This window comes from Ranitomeya imitator, chromosome 2, assembly GCF_032444005.1.
Source record: "Ranitomeya imitator isolate aRanImi1 chromosome 2, aRanImi1.pri, whole genome shotgun sequence".
NCBI lineage: Eukaryota > Metazoa > Chordata > Amphibia > Anura > Dendrobatidae > Ranitomeya > Ranitomeya imitator.
The window spans coordinates 560,542,640-560,567,515 of record NC_091283.1 but is presented as its reverse complement, the minus strand read 5'-3'; the positions used below and the strand labels follow the sequence as shown (position 1 = coordinate 560,567,515).

Sequence of the window (24,876 nt, the reverse complement as noted above, 5' to 3'; positions counted from 1 at the left end):
GACCACAAAGGGTTTGATTCATCCTGTACACACATAGGTCACCTTATTCTGAGCAACTACAGTCATGGCCAAAAGTATTAACACCCCTGCAATTCTGTCAGATAATACTCTGTTTCTTCCTGAAAATGATTGCAACCACAAATTCTTTGGTATTATTATCTTCATTTAATTTGTCTTAAATGAAAAAACACAAAAAGAATTGTCCTAAAGCCAAATTGGATATAATTCCACACCAAACATAAAAAAGGGGGTGGACAAAAGTATGGGCACTGTTCGAAAAATCATGTGATGCTTCCCTAATTTGTGTAATTAACAGCACCTGTAACTTACCTGTGGCACCTAACAGGTGTTGGCAATAGCTAAATCACACTTGCAGCCAGTTGACATGGATTAAAGTTGACTCAACCGCTGTCCTGTGTCCTTGTGTGTACCACATTGAGCATGGAGAAAAGAAAGAAGACCAAAGAACTGTCTGAGGACTTGAGAAACCTAATTGTGAGGAAGCATGAGCAATCTCAAGGCTACAAGTCCATCTCCAAAGACCTGAATGTTCCTGTGTTTACCGTGCGCAGTGTCATCAAGAAGTTTAAAGCCCATGGCACTGTGGCTAACCTCCCTAGATGTGGATGGAAAAGAAAAATTGACAAGAGATTTCAGCGCAAGATTGTGCGGATGTTGGATAAAGAACCTAGACTAACATCCAAACAAGTTCAAGCTGCCCTGCAGTCCGAGGGTACAACAGTGTCAACCCGTACTATCTGTCGGCGTCTGAATGAAAAGGGACTGTATGGTAGGAGACCCAGGAAGACCGCACTTCTTACCCCGAGACATAAAAAAGCCAGGCTGGAGTTTGCCAAAACTTACCTGAAAAAGCCTAAAACGTTTTGGAAGAATGTTCTCTGGTCAGATGAGACAAAAGTAGAGCTTTTTGGGCTAAGGCATCAACATAGAGTTTACAGGGGAAAAAAGAGGCATTCAAAGAAAAGAACACGGTCCCTACAGTCAAACATGGCGGAGGTTCCCTGATGTGTTGGGGTTGCTTTACTGCCTCTGGCACTGGACTTCTTGACCGTGTGCATGGCATTATGAAGTCTGAAGACTACCAACAAATTTTGCAGCATAATGTAGGGCCCAGTGTGAGAAAGCTGGGTCTCCCTCAGAGGTCATGGGTCTTCCAGCAGGACAATGACCCAAAACACACTTCAAAAAGCACTAGAAAATGGTTTGAGAGAAAGCACTGGAGACTTCTAAGGTGGCCAGCAATGAGTCCAGACCTGAATCCCATAGAACACCTGTGGTTGAAGAATTTTCTCAGCATGCTTTATGCTTGAAGCACAGTATAGCGTATAGATATCTTCTGTGGAAATTTTTCCCTAGTCTAAATTTAGGCTTAAGTCTTTTATGGACTTTTAAGATGTCTGTTATGCAGTAATGGTTTTTACCTAATATTTTTGTCTATAATACGTCTAACTATCTTGAAACTTGCATATTTGAAACTCTATTTTGTGTGTGTTGCATGTACATACCTGTCGGTATTACGATTTTTGTGGTTTAGAGGCACTATATTATTATATGTTGTTTGTCTGTTTTAAATAAAGTTATAACTTGTTAGGGCTAGCGGAACGCACCAAATAATAAGACAGATAGTGTATGGTGCGTTCGCAGCCCGGGGTCCACCGTGCAGAGATGGAACCTGCTGCCAAGTAACGACGGACTATATGGCGGTACTCATAAGTATACACACGTGGGTTAAACTTCACCCAGCGTGAAGGAAGCGATCCTGTTGCGTCACAGGATCGCGGTACCGCACATAGAGGGCGAGCAAGTAGTCAGCGAACTCAACCCCAACTAGGATTGAAGTCCGATTAGACCCTTGCTGGCACAACACCGCAACTGGGTGTGTAAGAAAGCCAAATAACAATATTAGGGCACAAGAGTGCATGCGGTGCCGCACTGACGAACGCCACTAACCACCCAGGCTTGGGTAAGGAAAGCACAGAGGAAGTGCACGGCGCCGTACTGGCGGTCACAGCAACTGGACGCTGCGATGTGTGATTAGTGCTGTAGGACAAGTCGGGCGCTAGATAGCAACCATACACCTTCCGCGAACAGACATTCAATAGGGAAGGGGTATCCAAGGACGACTTGCACTCACAACAAACACACGTAAGCAAATGTATACTAACGCATGGCCATGCGGTCATGCGCAGTTTATATAGTTGCAGCACAGGAAGTGGCCACAGAAACTTTGCCCTTTCAAGACCTGCCAAGAGGACCAATGGAATGTGCTGCAGAGCCTGAGCACATGACCCTCGATCTCCAACGGGAGATCTTGCCCTGGGCATGCTCAGTGTGTGCAGACAAGGACTTAGTCCCAGAGAAGTCCGCTCGCTGCTGACCAGCACTGGCTTTAATGGCAGAAGCTGAAGAAGCAGCAGTAACTCTCTGTACAGAGTGAGACTGAGCAGACTCCACTGCGGCTGGATAAGAATGGGAGACCGCAGCGGAGATGGCTCGAGATTCCCCCTGTGCAGAAGCGGGAACTCGAGACCTAACATAACTTTTTATCAAAAAAATAATCACACTTTTTTGAGTCGACTTAGTTTAATTACTCATGATTGACTTATATGTTGATAGAATTATAAAAGTGTTACCCATTCCAGTGTATGGGAAATGGGTTTGGGTTATATGTTGACAAAATGTAATTCTTGACTCTTGTTTTTTTAAATTCGTTTATTAATTGCAGAATAAATCATACAATACACACATTTGCATTTGTTTCTATCATTATCCATTATGACATACAGTGTGAATTGTTACAATGCGTAGTATTACAAAAGAAATAAACAGTGCATGTCAATCACAAGTATCCTATTATATAACCTTAACTACCTCAACTACTAAAAGAACTAACGCCGCCAAAAGAAAGTTCCGTATAAATTTCACCCTGTAAGTAATGTCCCCAAAACCACAGACCTCACTTCCTACGTATATATTAGAGTATTATAGATTATAGAGTATCATGAGAGGAGTTCCATTTACCCCATATTTTCTCAAATTTATCTGGACATCCTCTATTCTGATATAATGTCCGTTCATACGGGATAATTGAGTTCACTAAATCCACCCAAGCTCTAAGAGATGGGCAAGAACCACCCATCCATCTCAGCGCCAGTACCTTTCGTGCCAGGAACAGTGTCTCTCGCAAAAAAATCCCAGTGTGGTGGTCCCAAACCTCCGCATCCCACACCCCAAATAAGCAGGTCAATGGCTCAAGTGGGACAGGAATCAGCAACAAGGATGTCAACAATGTCGTCACCTCTTTCCAATAATGAGTTTGCATCTCGGCTTTGGGAAAATGGCCGCCGCGATCTCTTGTGCGCACGCGCGGCATCCCGCGGCCATTTTCCTGAAGCCCCGTGCAGCAGAGCACTCCATCTGCGCACGCGCGGCCCCAGGAAGATGGCCGCCCCCACCGATGAAAGGGATGACAGCGCAGATCGCGCGCTGTGTCTTCACGTGGGCGCAGGGAATTCGGACCTTGGACATGCGCACACCACTACGCCACCAACGGAAAGCTGGGGAAGAAAAGAGCGCTGTGAACACGCCCACCTGACCAGACCAGCCTGATTGACAGGCGAAAACGGCGACTTTGGTAATGTATCTCTCAGCATACATGGAGAATCCGGGTACACTACATACACTATAGTAACGCACAGCGCAGGCCCTATTTAACAGTATTTATAGCTCAATCTGAAAAAACGGGGTGACAGGTTCCCTTCAATAGAATCTATAGTAGACCCCTCTCCTATGGATAATAGATAAGTGTATAAAGAGGAGAGAAGTCCTTGAGGACCTTGTGAATTGAGAATACCTATCAGTGGAAGAGATGAAATGGCTCGACCCGCACCCACATTTCGCACGTGTAATTGAAAGGCTGATCTCAACTGTAGATAGCGGAAAAACTGGGATCTTGGGATGTTATAAGTATTTTGTAATTGTTCAAAGGAGGTAAAAAAAACCCTGGTTGTCTACATTTCCTACTGAGAGAACACCGTGTGATATCCAAAATTCCGTGGATGGGTGGCCTAATAATCCCGGTAAATAACTGTTGTTCCACAGTGGCATTTCAGCCGCTATATCAACGAATTTGGTTATTTTTTTTATTTGACTCCATATTGATCTTGCCAACCGAAGCAAAGGTAGCAAACGGGGAACACCAACCCTCTCCATTTCCAAAAACCCCAGTGGACAATCAATCCAAGCAGAGTAAAGCAGATGACTCTCTGAATTAGGAAGAGGATTAGAATTATTGGGCATCCACTTATTTATCATTTTAACCTACCCGGCTAGATAATATAAGTAGAAGTCTGGCAAAGCCGCTCCTCCCCCCCGCCTCGGTCTCTGCAGAGTAGATAACCTAAGTTTAGGCCTACTTTTCCCCCATATAAAAGACGTGGTTAGGGAATTTAGAGTCGCAAAGAGGGATTTAGGTATTGGGACAGCACTATGTTGAAGGCAATAGTTTAACTTGGGGAGCAGTATCATTTTGATCAAATTAATGCGACCAGCCACAGAGAGAGGGAGTTTATCCCAGGTAATAAATTTAGATTTTACCAGATCAATTAATGGGTAAATATTAAATTGTAAATCAAATCTGCTATGTTGAGACATATGTATTCCCAGATACTTGAAATTGGAGACAATGGGCAACGCCGAGGGAGTCTCGAGACGCAACATTGGAACATGAGAAAGAGGCATCAGGGCGGACTTATCCCAATTTATATAAAGACCAGAGAATTTGCTAAATTTGTCTATAATCGTTATTACTTTTGGTAGCGTATCCTCTGTTTGATCCATAAATACCACCATATCATCAGCATAAAGGCCAATAATATCTACCCGATCTGCAATGCGTATCCCCTTGATGTCAATGGAGGATCTCATCGTATTGCCAGAGCCTCTATCGCCAATGCAAATAGAGCAGGGGAAAGAGGGCATCCCTGGCGAGTTCCTCTATGTAAAGAAAAAGGCTCGGATATTGAGCCATTCACTATCATACGCGCCCTAGGTTTCGTATATAATGTACCTATCCCTTTCAGAAATTTGTCCCCAAAACCATACTTCCGCAAACATGCAAACAGAAAGGACCACTCGAGGGAGTCAAAAGCTTTGGCTGCATCCAGCGATGCCAATGCCCACTTATTATCTGGCTCCAAAGAGCTATATTGAATAACCGATTGGACCCGTCTAATATTGATGGAAGTACTTTTCCCAGGCATAAAGCCAGTTTGGTCCGGGTGTATGAGATCTAATATAATCGTATTCAGTCTGGTAGCCAGAATTTTAGTAAAAAATTTGTAATCTACGTTCACCAGGGATATAGGTCGGTATGATCCACAATCGAGAGGATCCTTCCCCTCTTTCCTGAGTACTATAATATTGGCATCATAAAATGTTTCAGGGACAGACTCTCCCCTCCATATTCCCCCGAGTACCTTCAATAGAAGCGGTGCCAACTTGTCCCTGTATTTCCTATATAGCTCAATGGGGAACCCATCAGGACCCGGGGCCTTCCCAGTAGCCATGTCCGTTATAGCCTGCTCCACTTCCTCCAAAGTAAACTCCGCATCCATAAAGGCTTGTTGGGATGGGCTCAACGAGGGAAACGTTATATCTGATAAATAATCCAAACATTCATCAGTATCAAAACCGCTACCAGATTTATATAACAAGTTATAATAATCGTGAAAACCTTGAAGTACCTCATCAGTAGAGGATACTAATGTGCCATCAGGCACACGGATTTGTAATATTGTGTTGGATGTGTTGTGTTGGCGCACTAAGAAAGCCAAGAGCGTACTGGCCTGGTTCCCCAGCTCAAAATAGGACTGACGGGTAAAGAATAATTTACGTTTCGATTTAACGTCTATATGTTGGGCATACAATCTCTTGGAGGTGAGCCATTCAGCCCTGTTACTGCTGGTCTGATTTGCTATATATGTAGCCTCTGAATCCTTTAATCGTTGCTCCATCTTGTCATCCTCCCTCGCCGTCATCCTTTTAATGTAGGAGATTGTAGAGGACAAGCACCCCCTTAAATATGCCTTCAGAGTGTCCCAAAATAAACCAAGATTCTGGGGTTCCGGATGTGCTAAAATAAAACAATTTAATTGTTCGATTGTCCTGTCACTTGAATCTATCAATTTCAACCAGAAAGGGTTTAATTTCCAGGATCTATTGTTATTGGACTGACCATATTTAAGTTTAAGAATTACTGGACTGTGGTCTGAAATCCCCGTTACCATGTTCAATATTATCCACCTGCAGTGCCACACCATTAGATCCAAATATATAATCTATACGAGATAAAGATTGTTTAGTGGATGAGTGGCAGGTATACCCTCTAACCTCCGGGTGACTCACTCTCCACAAGTCCAACCAACCGCTGCCATCCATAAACAACGTCAGCTGGGAGGGTGACTGAGGCAAAGACTCCCCGGATACTGTGTTATCCAACCTCACTCTGTCAATAGAATGGTCCATGACTAGGTTAAAGTCACCCATGCAGATAACATTGGCATCTGGATATTTTAAGGAGAAACCCAATGCCATACGGAGTACCGACATATTAGCAGGGGGAGGGTTATAAACACATAGTATCACATATTCACACGAATTGAGAATTGCATGTACAAAGACAAAGCGGCCCTCCGGATCCCGCCGTGCTTCTCTCGCCTCCCATCTAACCCCCTTGTGTATCAATAAGGAGACCCCTCTTGAGTAGCTAGTATGGAATGCATGGAGCGACCACTGTACCCATGGCTTTTGTATACATCGAACCGTATCCCTAGTCAGGTGTGTCTCCACCAATGCCACTACATGAGGATTGTGTTTTTTGATCTGTGAAAATACCTTAACTTTCTTCCGAGGAGTCTTAATACCCCGTATGTTCCAGGTCATATATATAATTTCAGATCCCATATTTATATATAAAGGGAAAAATAATATATGTCAACAATATACGGGTGTGAGTGATCCAGAGACACCCCACAGAGCAGAAAATCAATATTGGCGGCAACCATATACATCAAACAATCAAAACTAGTGCATAAACTCAAACCCAACATAACTTGAACAATAGAGGAGCATGCTTCCATACTCCCACAGTCAAATAGAAACGGGGATACCCTCACTGAATTCAGTGTCCGGTATTGTTGACTTCTTTCGCACCCACGTAAAGAGCTCTATTTATATTGCCATTTGATAAAGAACCCAAATGAGGTTTTTTTTTGGGCATTGGACCCTCCGTGAGACCGCAACCATTCGGCCACTTCTGCTGGGTCTGTAAAAAATAAAGAGGATCCATCATGGACAATGCGGAGCCGGGCTGGATAGAGCATGGAATAAATTATATTCTTGTCTCGAAGTAGCTTCTTGACTTCCATAAATCGTGCCCGCTGTTTCTGGAGCTCCATGGAGAAATCCAGAAAAATCGATACGATGGCATTGTTGAGTTTAATGGGGCCCTTCTGCCTTGCCAAGCGAAGAATATCATCTTTATCTCTGCAATTAAGGAGGCGTGCCAGAAACGGTCGAGGCGGAGTTCCAGGGGGCAGAGGTCTCGTTGGGACTCTATGGGCTCTTTCCACTAAGAATGTTGAGGAGAATCCGTCTCCCAGGGTGGTCTTAAGCCAGTCTTCCAGGAACTGCTCAGGCTGCTGACCCTCCGACCGCTCCGGGAGACCAATAATTCGAATATTATTGCGACGCAGTCTGTTTTCCAAATCATCCGCCTTTTGTTTCCAGACGTTTACGGAGCCAGCAGCTTTTGTCAGTTTAGCTTCCATGGGAGTGATAGTACCTTCTATATGTGACACTCTGGTTTCAACCTCCGAAATACGCCCGCTCATAGCTTGCATGTCATGTCGCAAACGACCCACCTCAGTATGCACATCCTCTATTTTTTCCATAAGAGATGATCTAGTGAGGGAGATAGCCTGCATTAACTGCTCGGATGCTTGTTTAAGAGTCAGTTCGTCTTGTTCTCCCTCCTCATTACTATCAGAAGGACGGCCCTTACGCTGGGCAGGTGCAGGATTATTTCTGAGAGTGCGCACATTGTCCGAGGAATCATCTCTGGCGAATTTCCTCAATTTATCAGCCGACCCTGCTCCCCTAGAGTGCTTCATGGTGGGCAGGCAGAGGAACTCCACAAAGTAATCCTGATTGTAATTGCAGATAAACCAAGCTCTAGCTTCAGGTCCTATATAATATTAGACTGTACGCCAAAGGGGGTCACGAGGCTGGCAGATAGTGATAATGAGGATCACAGGGTGGTCGTTTAGACGTTTACTCGGGCCCTGTATAACTGAACGGGCTCTCAGTCCGCACACAGGGAGGTCAGCAGGAAGGGGGTTAATTCCCAGTATTATGGTGCTGCTAAACGAAGCGGCTGTATGACGGGGGGGCGCAGGGCCCAATATTTCAGGGCACACACCGCACCACCCCTCCAGTTCCTTATTTGCTCTTTCTCCTTCCAAGCAGCACCGCAGGTATATGAAGCACCGCTCCCTTTGCTGTTAGGGAGCGTGCTGTGTTAATGGCCGCTGCTCCCCGTGGGCAACGCTATCCCCCTCAGGCCTCCTAACCTCCGTGCACAAGCACAGCTCTCACCGCTGCGATCCTGCCACCGTCCGCTCCGATGAGAAGAGAGCCCGGCTTCAGCAGGAGACGGCGCCGCGTCCTGTGTCCTGGAGCGCGCGCACCGAACATGGCCACCACTGCACGTGGATCCTCCCGGCCTCTCTGTCCCTGCAGCTCCCGCCGCCTCAGATCACCACGGCAGCCGTCCGGAGGGCTCACAAGGTTCCTCTGAGTGTGGGGTTCCAGCCCCTGTCGGTTCTACTTGCGGGGATAAGGTATATGTGGCAGGATTATATCATGATATATGGAGCTCTTACTCAGTGCGTCCTTCTTCTCCGGCTACTTAGCCACGCCCCCTAATTCTTGCCTCTTGTGTTAACAAAAATTCTCTTTTCTTGTACTTTTCATTGGGGGACATAACAAACCATGAACATCCAGAGCAGTCCCAAGAGAGGGGAAAAACATAAAAATGACTAAAGCAAATCGCTCAAGCCATTACCAAAGCGACCACCACGTGTAACATTTTTTTGCCAACATCTCTCATCTGCTGAGGCAAAAGTTTGAGCTTTGTTAAACCTTGAGAAAGTGTGGATAGACAACCAATTATCAGCTTTGCAAAGCTGCAGAACAGAAGCCTGATTACAAATGGGCCAAGAGTAGTCCTTGGCCCTATATGTTTCCAGAATGGCACAACGAATCCTGCTAGCAATAGTAGCTTTAGAAGCAGAGATACCTTGCCAAGGTCCTTCCCAAAATGTCAAACAGAGAAACTGAACATCTGAATGAAGCTGCCACCAACACGTAGTGATGCACATTCCTGATCAAGTTGAAATTTTGTAAGGCTCAAAGGATGAGAGGGAAGATGATTTCCTCATTTAAGTGGAAAGGAGAGGCACCCTTGGGAAGGAAAGTGGGTACTGAATGTAAAACCACCAAGTGGAAGAGAAGGAACGGAGAGCGAAAACAGAGTCTCTAGTTCAGATACTCATCTGATGGAATTGATCGCCACTGGAAGGCCACCTTCAAAGAAAGCAAAAGCCTATAAATGTCCCAGATTAGTTCAAAGGGAGAACATATGGCGTAAAGCACTATACTGAGATCCCCTGGGGTTCCAATCAGGAGGAACAAAGTGATCCATTGCCTGAAGGAAGACCCTAATTTGAAACTTGGAAGCCAAGTTCCTCTGAAGAAGGATAGACAGAGATGAAACTTGGCCCTTAAAGGAACTGAGGGCCAGACTGGAATCAAGATCCAACTGTAAAAACGTGAAGAGACCCGGGAGAGAAGGACATATGAGCAATCTTGTTGGATTCACACCAACAGAAAAAAGACTTTCCAAGTGCAATGGCAGATACAAGACAAAGAGGGCTTTTGCACCCTTATCTGCAGAATTTGACTAGAGAAGTCTGAAGATCTTAGAATTTTGGCTTCAGCATCCATGCCAGTAAATTGAGTGGCTGTAAATTTGGGTGGAAGAGAGGACTCTGGCAAAAGTAGATCTTTCTAAACTGGAAATCCTGATATTCAACTGAGCAAAGGGAATTGCATCCATGGCCACCACCATCTTGCCCAGGACACTCATGCAGAAGCGGAGGAAGAATGGTGAAGGACAACTGAGGGAATGTATGCCGGTTTGACATCTTATCATCTGGAAGTAAAATTTTTCTTGGAAAGCCACACATCCTGGAATAAAAGACAGTCACTCAGAAGAGGGTTCAGGATGGGAGAACCCCATCACGCTGAAGAAAGCTTGTTTTCCCTGGTTCTGGAGGGCTTACTTGACTGTCTGTGTGCATGCCAAGCTGGTTTTGGTTCGAAGGATGGTCTCTTCTTATCCTGAGGTGCGGGATACCTCTCTTGCTGATTAGTAGGGAACTGACTAAACTGATGAGCTTTCGCTTGAAATGGGATGTTTCAGTTTGGCCTATGGAAAAGGGTGCTCTTGCCACTGGTAATATCTGAAATTATCTGGTCCATCTTAGAGCCGAACAGTTGAGATCCCTAAAAAAGGAAGGCCTGTGATTTTTTTGGTTACATAATCTGTATTCCAAGACTTGAGCTAAAGAATGTGGCAGATAACCATAATGTTGCTAGAAGCTCCAGTAGAACAGCTAGTGGCTTCAAGAGAGGCAGAGATACTAACTTTCATGGGCAGTGTGGTCTATGAGATCTGTCTATTCAGTTGTTGAAGCGCTGCAAAGGATGCCTTTCTGCTGGTGTTTGGCCCAGGCAGTAACTGCCTTGGAAACCCAAGTAGCGACAAAAGCAGGACACACGGCAGAGCACTTGGTTAGAAAACAGACTTAGACAAAAACTCCACACGTATATTTGTGGGGTCCTTGAGAAACACTGAATGTGGACTGGGTAGAATGAGCAACTGGATGATTCCGCAAGGGGGAGAAGGAGGCCCAGATCACTACATGAACTGCTAGAAGAGGATATAAAACGTCTGCGGAAATCTCAGCATGCTCCCACTCATTGTCCAACACCTCCTGGAATCTCTGTGGTGCCAAAAACGCTTAGTGATGTGCCTGACTCTTCTGCAGTGGGAGTAGGGTCCACTTCGTGAACGAGACTGGTGACCATGTCTCTTAGCTTGAGCAACTGATTGGAATCCAGATGAGTCTGAGGTTCAGGTGGTGGAGAGTGAGATTATGAGTGCTGTTTGAGAGAAGAAGGGGGCCAAGACAATGAACTCACTTGAGACCGTTTGGAACACTGCTGCAGTCAGCCATGTTGGTGGAGAACAATTGATGGGTCTAGCTTACTCTTGGTAGTGGTCAGAGTACCACGTGTGGTAGTCAAAAAGGTAGACCAGGGTTTGGGACATATTAACGTGTTCCAACACAGAATTGGATAGTGTAGTGGGCCATGCAGGGATTGGGTTGGGGGATGCTCTTTCGTTGCAGGTTATTGGGCCACTCCTGAGCTGTAAGAGGTGAGAGAGCTGTGGGAGTGCAAGTGGTGCAGGTAGTGACATGTTGGTCTGACATGAACTTGTGCTTTAAGGAGTGGACACAATGGTGGAAGACAAGGTATACATGGGAGTGAAAGCTCCCACTGTCAGGAAGTAAAAAAATCATTCACTGAAAAGTGGAAAATTCCTGGAATCTCCAAGCCAGTCTCCCATACAAAACCAAACCAAGTTAAGAGTTGCTTAGCTCAGGTATGGGCAATAAGACTGGGAGAGAATAAACAAAGGGGAGCTATGACAGCAGGTGACGCAGGCCAAGTGAGTAAGCACAACACAGAAGGATGTGGGGAAGGCCTGTCCTGAAGAGGTTCCTGTGGTCCAGGTCTTTGGCTCATTCTTGGCTTTGTGCAATGCGGCATGCTTTGGTGGGAGGATGGTCAGGGGACAGAAGGCAGGGACTTGAAGAAGGTCTGTGGACCAAAACGTCGCCACAGGAGGCAGAATAAAATATAAGATTTAATCTTCACTACATTTTGAGGCGCTGTTTTTTTTATTTATCTTGATATGGAACAGGCTGGTTTTAATGTGCGTCTCTTGGTCATTAAAGACTTGGCCATTTAAGGGTGCGGTTGAACAACTTTTTTTTTTTGGACAGAAGGCAGGGACTGTCTGCCCCAGTACCTGAACGCCAATGGCTGCTGGCATAAGGAAAGAGTCATGTCATCCAGACAGAAAAAGATACAGCCTGCACAGTTACAGACTGTGCTCTCCGGCTTTTGTCTAGATTACAAAAGGTCAATTTCAACCTGTTTCCCTAATTTAAAGGGGTAAGGGAAAGTGAAAAAGATTAGTAAAAATAAAAATCGCTAAGCTAAACTGAGCAGCTTGGTGCCAGAATGTGGGTGTAGCCTGCTAAGAAGAGGCTGATACTTTTCCTTAAGTGTAATTCTTCGTGTCAGCCTCCTGGTAGGATCAGCATACACCTATGGTTTTCTGTGTCTTCCAATGAAGCGCACAAGAATTACTATTTAAGGTCTTGTTCACGCTTTTTTATGTGCTTTTTTCCTGAGCAAACAATGTACGGTTTTACAGTTCAATGTAATGTAATATCCAAAATATCATCTACGTGCTGCGTTTTTTTCCCTGCTGTCTTTAAACCCATCAGTGTGTTTACAAATCTGTAACATAGTAACATAGTAACATAGTTAGTAAGGCCGAAAAAAGACATTTGTCCATCCAGTTCAGCCTATATTCCATCATAATAAATCCCCTGATCTACGTCCTTCTACAGAAACTAATAATTGTATGATACAATATTGGTCTGCTCAAGGAAGACATCCAGGCCTCTCTTGAACCCCTTGACTGAGTTCGCCATCACCACCTCCTCAGGCAAGCAATTCCAGATTCTCACTGCCCTAACAGTAAAGAATCCTCTTCTATGTTGGTGGAAAAACCTTCTCTCCTCCAGACGCAAAGAATGCCCCCTTGTGCCCGTGACCTTCCTTGGTATAAACAGATCCTCAGCGAGATATTTGTATTGTCCCCTTATATACTTATACATGGTTATTAGATCGCCCCTCAGTCGTCTTTTTTCTAGACTAAATAATCCTAATTTCGCTAATCTATCTGGGTATTGTAGTTCTCCCATCCCCTTTATTAATTTTGTTGCCCTCCTTTGTACTCTCTCTAGTTCCATTATATCCTTCCTGAGCACCGGTGCCCAAAACTGGACACAGTACTCCATGTGCGGTCTAACTAGGGATTTGTACAGAGGCAGTATAATGCTCTCATCATGTGTATCCAGACCTCTTTTAATGCACCCCATGATCCTGTTTGCCTTGGCAGCTGCTGCCTGGCACTGGCTGCTCCAGGTAAGTTTATCATTAACTAGGATCCCCAAGTCCTTCTCCCTGTCAGATTTACCCAGTGGTTTCCCATTCAGTGTGTAATGGTGATATTGATTCCTTCTTCCCATGTGTATAACCTTACATTTATCATTGTTAAACCTCATCTGCCACCTTTCAGCCCAAGTTTCCAACTTATCCAGATCCATCTGTAGCAGAATACTATCTTCTCTTGTATTAACTGCTTTACATAGTTTTGTATCATCTGCAAATATCGATATTTTACTGTGTAAACCTTCTACCAGATCATTAATGAATATGTTGAAGAGAACAGGTCCCAATACTGACCCCTGCGGTACCCCACTGGTCACAGCGACCCAGTTAGAGACTATACCATTTATAACCACCCTCTGCTTTCTATCACTAAGCCAGTTACTAACCCATTTACACACATTTTCCCCCAGACCAAGCATTCTCATTTTGTGTACCAACCTCTTGTGCGGCACGGTATCAAACGCTTTGGAAAAATCGAGATATACCACATCCAATGACTCACCGTGGTCCAGCCTATAGCTTACCTCTTCATAAAAACTGATTAGATTGGTTTGACAGGAGCGATTTCTCATAAACCCATGCTGATATGGAGTTAAACAGTTATTCTCATTGAGATAATCCAGAATAACATCCCTCAGAAACCCTTCAAATATTTTACCAACAATAGAGGTTAGACTTACTGGCCTATAATTTCCAGGTTCACTTTTTGAGCCCTTTTTGAATATTGGCACCACATTTGCTATGCGCCAGTCCTGCGGAACAGACCCTGTCTCTATAGAGTCCCTAAAAATAAGAAATAATGGCTTATCTATTACATTACTTAGTTCTCTTAGTACTCGTGGGTGTATGCCATCCTGACCCGGAGATTTATCTATTTTAATCTTATTTAGCCGGTTTCGCACCTCTTCTTGGGTTAGATTGGTGACCCTTAATATAGGGTTTTCATTGTTTCTTGGGATTTCACCTAGCATTTCATTTTCCACCGTGAATACCGTGGAGAAGAAGGTGTTTAATATGTTAGCTTTTTCCTCGTCATCTACAACCATTCTTTCCTCACTATTTTTTTAAGGGGCCTACATTTTCAGTTTTTATTCTTTTACTGTTGATATAGTTGAAGAACAGTTTGGGATTAGTTTTACTCTCCTTAGCAATGTGCTTCTCTGTTTTCTTTTTGGCAGCTTTAATTAGTTTTTTAGATAAAGTATTTTTCTCCCTATAGTTTTTTAGAGCTTCAATGGTGCCATCCTGCTTTAGTAGTGCAAATGCTTTCTTTTTACTGTTAATTGCCTGTCTTACTTCTTTGTTTAGCCACATTGGGTTTTTCCTATTTCTGCTGTAATAATTTCAGCGTTTTGGAAGCGTTTTTCACCTATTCAAATGAATTCCGAAAAAATGCATGAAAAAAGCCTGTAATGGACCCAGGGTTTTTCATGCAGAAAATACGCTGCAAAAATGCTGTGTGTGAATATACCCTTAAGGGACTTTCCGGTTTTGGAAACCTCTACCTCCCTGCTGAAGTTTATGATGTAATTTATTTTTTTTGTGTAAATCTTTTTTATTGAAACAAATTGCATGAAAATATTCATTACAGATCAAATCATCACCAGACAAATATGTAATTAAACACCTTCGGTACAAGCACTTTTAAACAATAAAATGCGTTGTGGTTTGAAATAACTTGAGTGTTAGAATTCTTTCTGTCCTCCTTAGTGTGAGCACAAGGAGTCGATTAAGCTGTAAAAACTGGAACAACTATATGATAGCATTATGTAATAATTTCAAAATAGCTTAAACTTTATTTATGTTTGAGAGGAGATAGAGAAGAGAAAAGAGAAGAGAGAAAGGGGGGAAAGAGGGGAGGAACAAGGGCGGGGAGATTGGGTTCCTGGTTTCCCGTCTGCAATCAACCGTGTTCTATCCAAGATTCCAAATCCGGGGTCTCTCTGAACATGATCCATGGAGACCATATGTTCAGCACTTTGTCTAGAGTTCCTGTGTCCTGCCCGATCAACTGCTCTATTCTGTATATGTGGTTCAATTCTAAAACAAGATCAGAGCGCGACGGAGATTTGGATTGTTTCCAATACCGTGGTATTAGATTGCGTGCGGCTGTGAGGAAATGTCTAAGAAGACCTCTCTTAAACCTGGCAATGGAGAGATCGTACATCGATAACAAGGCCAACTCCATAGTCGGCTGCATCCTATAAAAGGATAATTTGTTGAGTAGATCAAATGCATCCTTCCAGAATTTATGAATGGGAGGACAAGACCACCAAATATGTGAGTATGATCCCTTTTCTGTCCAACACCTCCAGCAAACATCTGGAGTGGATGGGAACATATTGTGGATACTGTCCGGGCATCTCTACTTTCGAGACAGTAGCTTATAGCTTCTCTCTTGGTGGTCAGCACACAACGAAGATCTGAAGGTATGGAGGAGACACTTGGATCTATCCTCTGGTGAAAAGGTTTTGTTTAGATCATTCTCCCATTTTGTAAAGAATGCAGGAGAGCCAAACACAGTCACCTGATGGTCTTGGAACATCCTATATAAGAATGATACCGAATGCGCTGGAGGGCCTGCACCCAGGCATGCCGACTCGAAGGGAGTGAGGGGTCTAAATATGTTGGTCTGCTTAGAAATCACATTAATGAAACTTTTAATTTGTTCATATGGAAACCATGATCCAGGACGTGGGTCTGATTCAGCAAAGAGGGACCGTAGGGGCTTTATAGCGGATTGAGTTATATAGTCGTAAATTACCGGATGACTGTCCTTATGTTTATGCAAAAAGAAGGTTTTATCCCGTCCAGCTGGAAAGTCTAGGTTATCTATAACTGGGGTTATGGGGCCAGGTATCGAGGAAATGTTGAGTTTTTGGCTACCGTTTTTGATGAAGAGCACTAGATTTCTTGTGAGGAGGGGGAGTTCCTCCCTCAGTTCCTGAGCATTTTTCTTTTGCCAAATGTTGGTGATAGGATTGGTCGCCGAGAGATTAAATTCCAAGTTCACCATTTTTTGTTACATGCATGGTGGAAAAGGTCCATAACGCATGTTCCCAGGGATGCATAATTGTAAAGTTGGAAGTTTGGAAGGCCTAGTCCTCCTGTCTGTTTAGACCTGCTTAAGAGCTGGTATGATAAACGTGGGCGCTTGCCAGACCAGATATATCGTGTGATCATAGCCTTGAGCCTGGAGAAAAAGGAGGGCGGGAGGGCCATAGGGATTGTCTGGAAAAAGTAGAGGAAACGTGGCAGCAAATCCATCTTGATGGAATTAATTCTACCCAGCCAAGATAAGTGTCACGCTCACGCCCTGACTGGTGGGCGTGAGCTCGGGGGGTTTGTGGCCCCACTGTGCCACAAACCAGACTACCCTGGAAGGGTACTATGACAGCTGCCTGGGTTTTCACTGGAGCCTCTGATGGTGAGGTCAGGCTTGTGCAGCAGGCAGCTGCCAGGTGCTACTCCAGGGTGGTGTCTGGCTGTGGCTGCTGATCCCACTTGGGAGACAGGAACACCAGGATTGGTGCGGACATCAGGCAGGACTGACAGAAGAGCATGGCTGAAACTCTGACGAGTAGGCTGGCACGGCTGAGACACAGGACTGGCAGAGACACGGCAGAGAACACAGGGCTGGCAGAGACACGGCAGAGAACACAGGGCTGGCTAGGACGGCAGGAACACAGGACTGATAGATGTGGTGTATGAAGGAACAGGTAGGGGCCTGTTCACACTGGAGGTGCAGGTACGGATATGTAGTTAGGAGGAACAGGTAGGGACCTGTTCACACTGGAGGTGCTGGTACAGAAATGTAATATGGAGGAACAGGTAGGGACCTGTTCACACTGGAGGTGCTGGTACAGAAATGTAATATGGAGGAACAGGTAGGGACCTGTTCACACAGGAGGTGCAGATAAGGAAATGTAGTATGAAAGAAGTAAGAGGGAACAGGTTGGGACCTGTTCAGACTGGAAGAGAACTGCAAGGCTGCGAATAGGAGCGGTAGAGCAGCAAGCGATAGCACAGCAATAAAAGCTAAGCAGAGCGGAGCCACAAGGAATGTGGAGAGGAGCTGCAGCAAGAGATACTGCAGAAGCTAAGCAGAGTGGAACCGCAAGAATTGCGGAGAGGAGCTGCAGCAAGAGATTAGTGCAGCAACGGGAGCGGAGCAGAGCAGAATGGAGGAGAACCGCAGGAGTGCGGAGTAGAGATCAAGCCACAAAGGTACAGAGCAGGCAGAGCCGCAAGAGTGCGGAGCGTAAGCAGACTGAGAACACAAGGAAAGACACAGCAGGGAAGGAAGCCACAGACAAGGAGACCGAGCTAGGACAAAGTACAGACAAGGCACTGGAACAAGACACAAGGACAAAGACACAGGGACCAGGATATTCTGCCTCCTGGAGGGCAGACAACAAGATCAAGGCTATAGCACAGAGAAAAGCCTCCAGAGAGGGAGTAACTCAGAGCAAGGCCTGGCAAACTCAGAAGCTAAACAGTAACTGAGCTAACACATTGCACAGGCCCAGTCCACTGGGTGGAGCTGCACTAAATACTGGAGGCCTCTTGGTAATTGGTCAGGAACAGATTAGACAGATGCACCTGATTCCTATAAGAACCAGAGAGTTCAGGCGCCGGCCCCCTATACACAAAGCCATGAAGCATGCAGAGAGCAGAGACACAGAACATGGAGCTGGCATGAAACAGAAACCACATCATGACCTGGAGCAGTGGGTAAGATAGTGTGAGAGATGCCAGGCCATGCCGTGATGCCAGCAGAGTTGTTACAATAAGTGAAGTTTATTCCATTTTTCCAGATCTATCTCCGCTCTGCGAAGGGCCGGTCTGTAATTGGCTTCATATAACTGTGTTGTTTTTGAGGTCAGTGTAATGCCCAGGTATCTAAGGGAATCTGTTTGCCATCTGAACGGGAAAGAGGAGCGCAACTGGGAGACTAAGGAGGGCGAGAGTGAGACATTTAGAACTTCTGATTTATGTGAGTTTATCTTGAAATTGCTCAGGAGCCCAAATCTCTGAAGCTCTGAGATGATGTTGGGAATGGTGGTTACAGGAGAGGTGATGTACATGAGCACATCGTCAGCAAACAGGGCCAGTTTGTGTTCTTCTGACTGGATCTCTATACCCTTTATGGATGGGTTGTTGCGGATCACGGTGGCTAAATGCTCCATGGTTAAGACATATAGTAAGGGTGAGAGGGGACACCCCTGCCTAGTGCCATTGCGGATTTGTATGGGGTTTGATAGAGACCCGTTCACTTTGATCTGTGCCGAGGGAGCCTCATAGAGCACCATGATACTCCTCAGCATCTTCTTTTTTAACCCAATGCCCTCCAGAGCTCCTTGCATGAATTCCCATCCCACCCTATCGAATGCCTTCTCGGCATCGATTGAAAGTATGCATATGGGATCACCACCTTTATTTGCCCTATCAATCAGAGAGATGGATCTTATGGTATTATCCCTCGCCTCCCTTCCCAGGATGAAACCGACCTGGTCCTGGTTGATCAGATGGGGTAGAAGACTATTTAATCTTTGGGCTATCATTTTAGCATAAATTTTTACGTCTATATTAATAAGTGAGATGGGGCGGTAACTGCTGCACAGTGCAAGATCTTTCTCCGGCTTAGGGATGACTGTTATATGCGCAGCTAGTGCCTGTAATGGAAAGGACCCCCCCGAGGCCACATAGTTACATGAGGTCAAGAGCGGAGTATACAGCAGGTCCGAGAACTGTTTATAAACGCTAGCTGTGAAGCCATCAGGACCAGGGCTTTTACCTGACTTCAGATCCCTGACCACAGAGGAGATTTCCTCCAGTGAAAAATCGTCCTCCAAGTCCACCAGGCACCCCTCCGAGACAGTAGGCAGCCGATTTGACTGGATATACGATTTTATTTTATCCCGAAGTGAGTGCGGGGGAAGATCGTTATAATGGCCCTTTAAGTTATAGAGAGAGCTATAGAAGTCGTGGAAGCTAGAGAGTATGTCCTGCGTACTTTTTTGCCTCTGGAATTTTTAATGTATGGGATGAATGTTTGGGGACCTCTGGGATGTAGGGCCCTCCCCAAAAGTTTGCCACTTTTGTTACCTAGATGATAGAAGCGACTCTTTATTTTTTCTCTCAGGCACCGGGATTTCTGATTTAGGATAGTGAGTAGTTTTTGTCTGGCCGTGGACAGATTTGATAAAGTGAGCGGGGAGAGGTCCTGTTTATGTTTTGCTTTGAGTTTGTGTATCTGGGAGGAGAGTTCCGTGATTTCTTTGGTGCGCTCTCTTTTAAGACGAGCGCCATGCGATATAAATACGCCTCTCAGGATACATTTTAGGGTCTCCCATTGATTGAGGGTGACGTGGGGTCGTTAACATGGTCCGCCATAAAACCTTCAATGGAACGCTTCACTTCCGAAACACAGGTCGGATCCTGTAGAAGATTCTCATTTAATCTTCACGAGAACCTGGATCTCACAGAGGGATCCAGTTGCACCGTGAGGTAGATAGGTGCGTGGTCAGACCGCAGAATCGACCCCACATCGGCCTCCACCCCGCTATGTAGCAGGGAGTGCGAGACAAAGAAATAGTCAATTCTGCTATATGTGGATTATATTGGGGAATAAAAGCTATAGTCCCTCACGCCCGGGTGCAACGCCCTCCACACATCCATCAACCGCAAGTCACTCAACTGCCTTTTCACTTTTTTGATAGAGGATACGGGATATGAGGACTTACCTGATGACACATCAAGTAGAGGATTCATTGGGAGATTGAAGTCACCTCCGAGGATTATCGGCGAGCCTCCTGCAAATTTTTCTAGAAGCTGTTTGCACGTGGAGCCGAATTTGTGCTGACTCTGATTAGGGAAATAAACATTAGCCAATATGAGTTCACGAGATTTCCATGCCAGTTTCAAGAAGATAAATCTCCCTTCTGTATCAACTACCGAATCGAGGACCTCAGGGAGGAAGGACTTGTGAAAACCTATAGACACCCCTTTAGATTTTGAGTGAGGGTTTGTGCTGTGGAACCATTTGGGGTAGTGATACGATGTACAATTAGGAGTCACTCCTGTCTTAAAGTGAGTCTCCTGCAGCATTAATATTGAGACACGTTGCTTGTGGCTAGAGTACAGTACCTGTCTTCTTTTTTCTGGTATGTTAAGCCCTTTAGCATTAAAAGAGCAAAATTTAATTCTAGCCATGATCAAGGTGTTGGGTGAACAGCTGATTGTGAGAACAGTGAAACCAGGCCCATGGAGGATCCATGTGTGTTGTTTGGACTGGAAATGGAATAAGGGATTGGGAGAAGAGAACCATGAAAGAGAGGAGCCTATATAGTATAGGCCAAGAAAGGAGAATGAGAGTGTAGAGGTTGAGCACCTAGCTGAGGAAATCTCGGTGCGGTGGCGTACCAAAATGCCACCACTCGCACCAATTTGGGTGAGGTAGAGCCAAAGGCGAGGCTCAGTCTCCCCCGCACCCCCCGGCCTAAGGGGCAAATCAACAGTTGTGTAACATTGTATATAAGTGCCCGAGCCTTACACTATGGTCGGTCCGAATAACTAAAGCAATTGTTACCATCCACCTCTCGTGTCTCCCCTTTTCCTCATAGTTTGTAAGCTTGCGAGAAGGGCCCTCATTCCTCCTGGTATCTGTTTTGAACTGTATTTCTGTTATGCTGTAATGTCTATTGTCTGTACAAGTCCCCTCTATAATTTGTAAAGCGCTGCGGAATATGTTGGCGCTATATAAATAAAAATTATTATTATTATATAAGCAAACGTCAAGTATTTAGTAACTATACCCATATAGGTTAGACTGGCACTCTAACTAGGAAATAAAAATGTTAAAAAAAGGGAAATTAGATTAATAAAGCTCCAATATTATGTCAATCATCTATGGTAGACAAATAAGTTTAACTTATGCGGAGACAGTTTATAAAACAAAACTCGGTTGATTCCTGTCACATATCGAGCCCAGAAGCAGAGCGACTCCGTGAGATACAGAAGATCTGGTTAGGTCACCATAAAAGCAAATGGAGTATTGATGAAGAGCTCTCAGATCTGGTCAGAGGGTGAGTCATGCTTCTTGTGTTGCTTCAAGCGCTGGACCCTTGACCATCTCGGTGGTATATCTGGAAGCTGAGGAGAACTTGGCCAGTCAGGTAGGGCAGTCATCGGCAGCTCAAAAGTACCTAGGAAGTTGGCCAGGTCCCCCAGGTTGCGGAAAGTGGCTGCTTTGCCACCTTTGAAAGCAATCAATTGAAATGGAAAGCCCCATTTGTAAGGGATATCTTTCCCCTGGAGGAGGGACAATAATGGACGTAGAGCTCTTCTCAGCTGCAGGGTCCGCCTGGACAAGTCTGATAGTATTAGGATCTTAAATATGTAAATTGCCTCTTATGAGAAAAAGAGGACTTAAACTCTATAGCGCCACCTGTTGGAAGTAGCGATCCAACAAGTCACAATCAACTCTTTAACGAGTCGTGCAATATGACTTAGGATTAAAGCCAAATCAGTATCTCAATTCGCAGACACGGTGTTTCGGGCTGTTGGCCCTCGTCAGTGCGAAGCATGAGAACTGATTTGGCTAGGTGAGAGGTTCAGGACTAGGGTCTAAGGGGTATCGTTTCTCCTTGTGGAGAGTGACATACCATCTCTGGCTTGTCAAGGTAAGGAGGCTTATTCGCCATGCAATGCTCCTCTGGGAAATTAAATATGCAAATTGCCTCTTCTGAGAAAAAGAGGACTTAAACTCTATAGCACCACCTGTTGGAAGTAGCGATCCAACAAGTCACAATCAACTCTTTAACGAGTCGTGCAATATGACTTAGGATTAAAGCCAAATCAGTATCTCAATTCGCAGACACGGTGTTTCGGGCTGTTGGCCCTTGTCAGTGCGAAGCATGAGAACTGATTTGGCTAGGTGAGAGGCTCTGGACTGGGGTCTAAGGGGTATCGTTTCTCCTTGTGGAGAGTGACATACCATTTCTGGCTTGTCAATCCTAAGTCATATTGCACGACTCGTTAAAGAGTTGATTGTGACTTGTAGGATCGCTACTTCCAACAGGTGGCGCTATAGAGTTTTAAGTCCTCTTTTTCTCAGAAGAGGCAATTTGCATATTTAATTTCCCAGAGGAGCATTGCATGGCGAATAAGCCTCCTTACCTTGACAAGCCAGAGATGGTATGTCCTCCATTCCGGTCGCTAATTCCTCCAGTCTCAAAGTATGGCTTGTTATGACCTCCCTGTGGATTTGTAGTTCTTGCAATACGAGTTCCTGAGTTTTCTCTACCTCTTCCACTCTTGTTGTAAATTCTGATTTTTAAGGTATGGAGCTCCTTTTTATAGGAATTTTCTATTCTACAGGGCAAATTTCTCCAAGTCTATTTTGGTGGGAAGGGTTCTTATTAATTTGCTAAGGTCCTGTACGTTCATGTCATCAGGAAGATCGTTACTGTTATCGCCCTCCTCTGATGCCCTTTCAGGCAAGTTGTGTGGGGTCAATGTGCCTTGTGAGGACAAATGATCCTCAGAGACCTTAGTGGAGGACTGGGATCTGGTATTTCTGTGCCTGTTAGTGGTTAAGAAGCTATCCATTTTTGAGGCGTGGGCTGTAGAGTCCAGGGGTGCCTCTAAGTGCTTTTTTGGTTTGCCCATGAACATTAGTGAGTTTTATAAGCTAATGGATGGCCGTAGGGGGTACATAGGAGATCCGAGGAGCTACATGACGTATCCTGCTCCTCACTCAGCAAAAACCCCTCCCCAGGAAAACTTCCCCTTTATTCTAGGTTTCAGGGGTTAAACCGGGGCTCTGCCGGTGCAAGACAGTCTCTCCAGACCGATGCTGCTCCCAAAGGCAGTGTGACGTCACCGTGAAGGAGCTGTTCCCGCTCCTGCTTATAATGGCGGCGATTGGCGCCAAAATGAAGGCCCGGAAGTGGGGGAGGGAGGACAAGAACTGCCGCCGCTCTAACTTCCCGCAGGCCTCTGCTCTTCACCTGTGCCTGGCAGGGCTGGCACGGAGGAGGTAGGTGTGAGGGGACGGTAGGGACGGGCAGCGCGGGAGTCTCCCCTAGGTGAGTGGTCCGGGCCGCCGCGGCCTCTGCGCGATGCTGGCTATTGGGGTGCGGGCGGTCTCCCCCTGTGCCACCGATGTTCCCCGACTAACTGGACCTGCTGCTAAGTGCCGCAATCCCCCTCCTTGCCTCACGGTTCTGTGTCCGTCCCGAGGCTCTGCTGTTTGCCGCTCCTTTGCTGCAGGGGCTCCACAGAGGATCAGTGATGGCGCCATCTGACTGTGGCGCTGCGTGCTCCTGCCAGCGTCCTCTCCGTGGAATGGCTCTCTCGGAGCAGGGTTCAGGCAGTGTCGGTTCGGAGGCTCCCTGAGCTCACAGTTGTGAGATTCCCAGGGGTTTGGACGCAATTTTGGGGTCCCCAGGTAGGAAAATCTGGGGAGCTCGTGTCGCCCACGTCCGCACCGCTCAAGCTCCAGGCCACGCCCCGTCCTGAAGTTTATTTTAAAAAAAGAATAAATTGTGCTTTACTCAACCTCAGTGGGTGCAACGCAGCATCTCTACCGCTGTTCCTAGTGTTTGCTAATGTCTGCAGCGCTGACGTCGGCACTGCGGCCAATCGGTGAGCTCAGCAGCTCTGAGTGACTCTTGCCATCAGTGAGTTAAGTTATTGGCTGCAACGCTGTCGACGTGACATCAGCGCTGCAGACAATAAGAAACGCCAGCGGTGCAGAGTGAATATAGCAGTTTTGTTTTTTTTTACATTTTTTTTAAATTTTTTTAAAACTAGCTGCAAGACAGGTTTTCCGAAGCCTTAAAACTCCTTTATTTATTCCCTTTATGGGACTTTGCGTGCAATTTATGGGCATCCCTCTGCTCCTCCGATGATGAAATATAATATGATATGTTAGAATATGTTAACAGGGTCCTTCATTTAATTGCAGGATTTCCCTAATTAATGGGCTGTTAAAAAGTTAAAGGTCCAGATTCTAATTTCATGTGGTAGACTGTAAGGGTATGTGCACACGTTGCGGATTGGACGCTGCGGATCTGCAGCAGTTTTCCATGCATTGTACAGTACCATGTAAACCTATGGAAAACAAAATCCGCAGTGCACATGCTGCGGAAAATACCGCGTGGAAACGCTGTGTCGTATTTTCTGCAGCATGTCAATTCTTTGTGCGGATTCCGCAGCGTTTTACACCTGTTCCTTTAAAGGAATCCGCAGGTGGTAAAATGCCAATGAAATCCGCAGAAGACCCATGGTAAATCCGCGGGTAACCCGCAGGTAAAACTCAGTGTGTTTTACCTGCGGATTTTTCAAAAACTGAGCGGAAAAATCTGCACAGAAATCCGCAACGTGTGCACATACCCTTAGTATTACAGCAGC

General features: G+C 45.4%; 1 protein-coding gene across 3 annotated transcripts in view; it reads left to right on the top strand.

Annotated features, from left to right (window-relative positions):
* FBF1 (Fas binding factor 1) overlaps positions 1-24,876 on the top strand; it is a 206,207-nt gene that overhangs the window by 49,262 nt on the left and 132,069 nt on the right. The window lies entirely within an intron of this gene.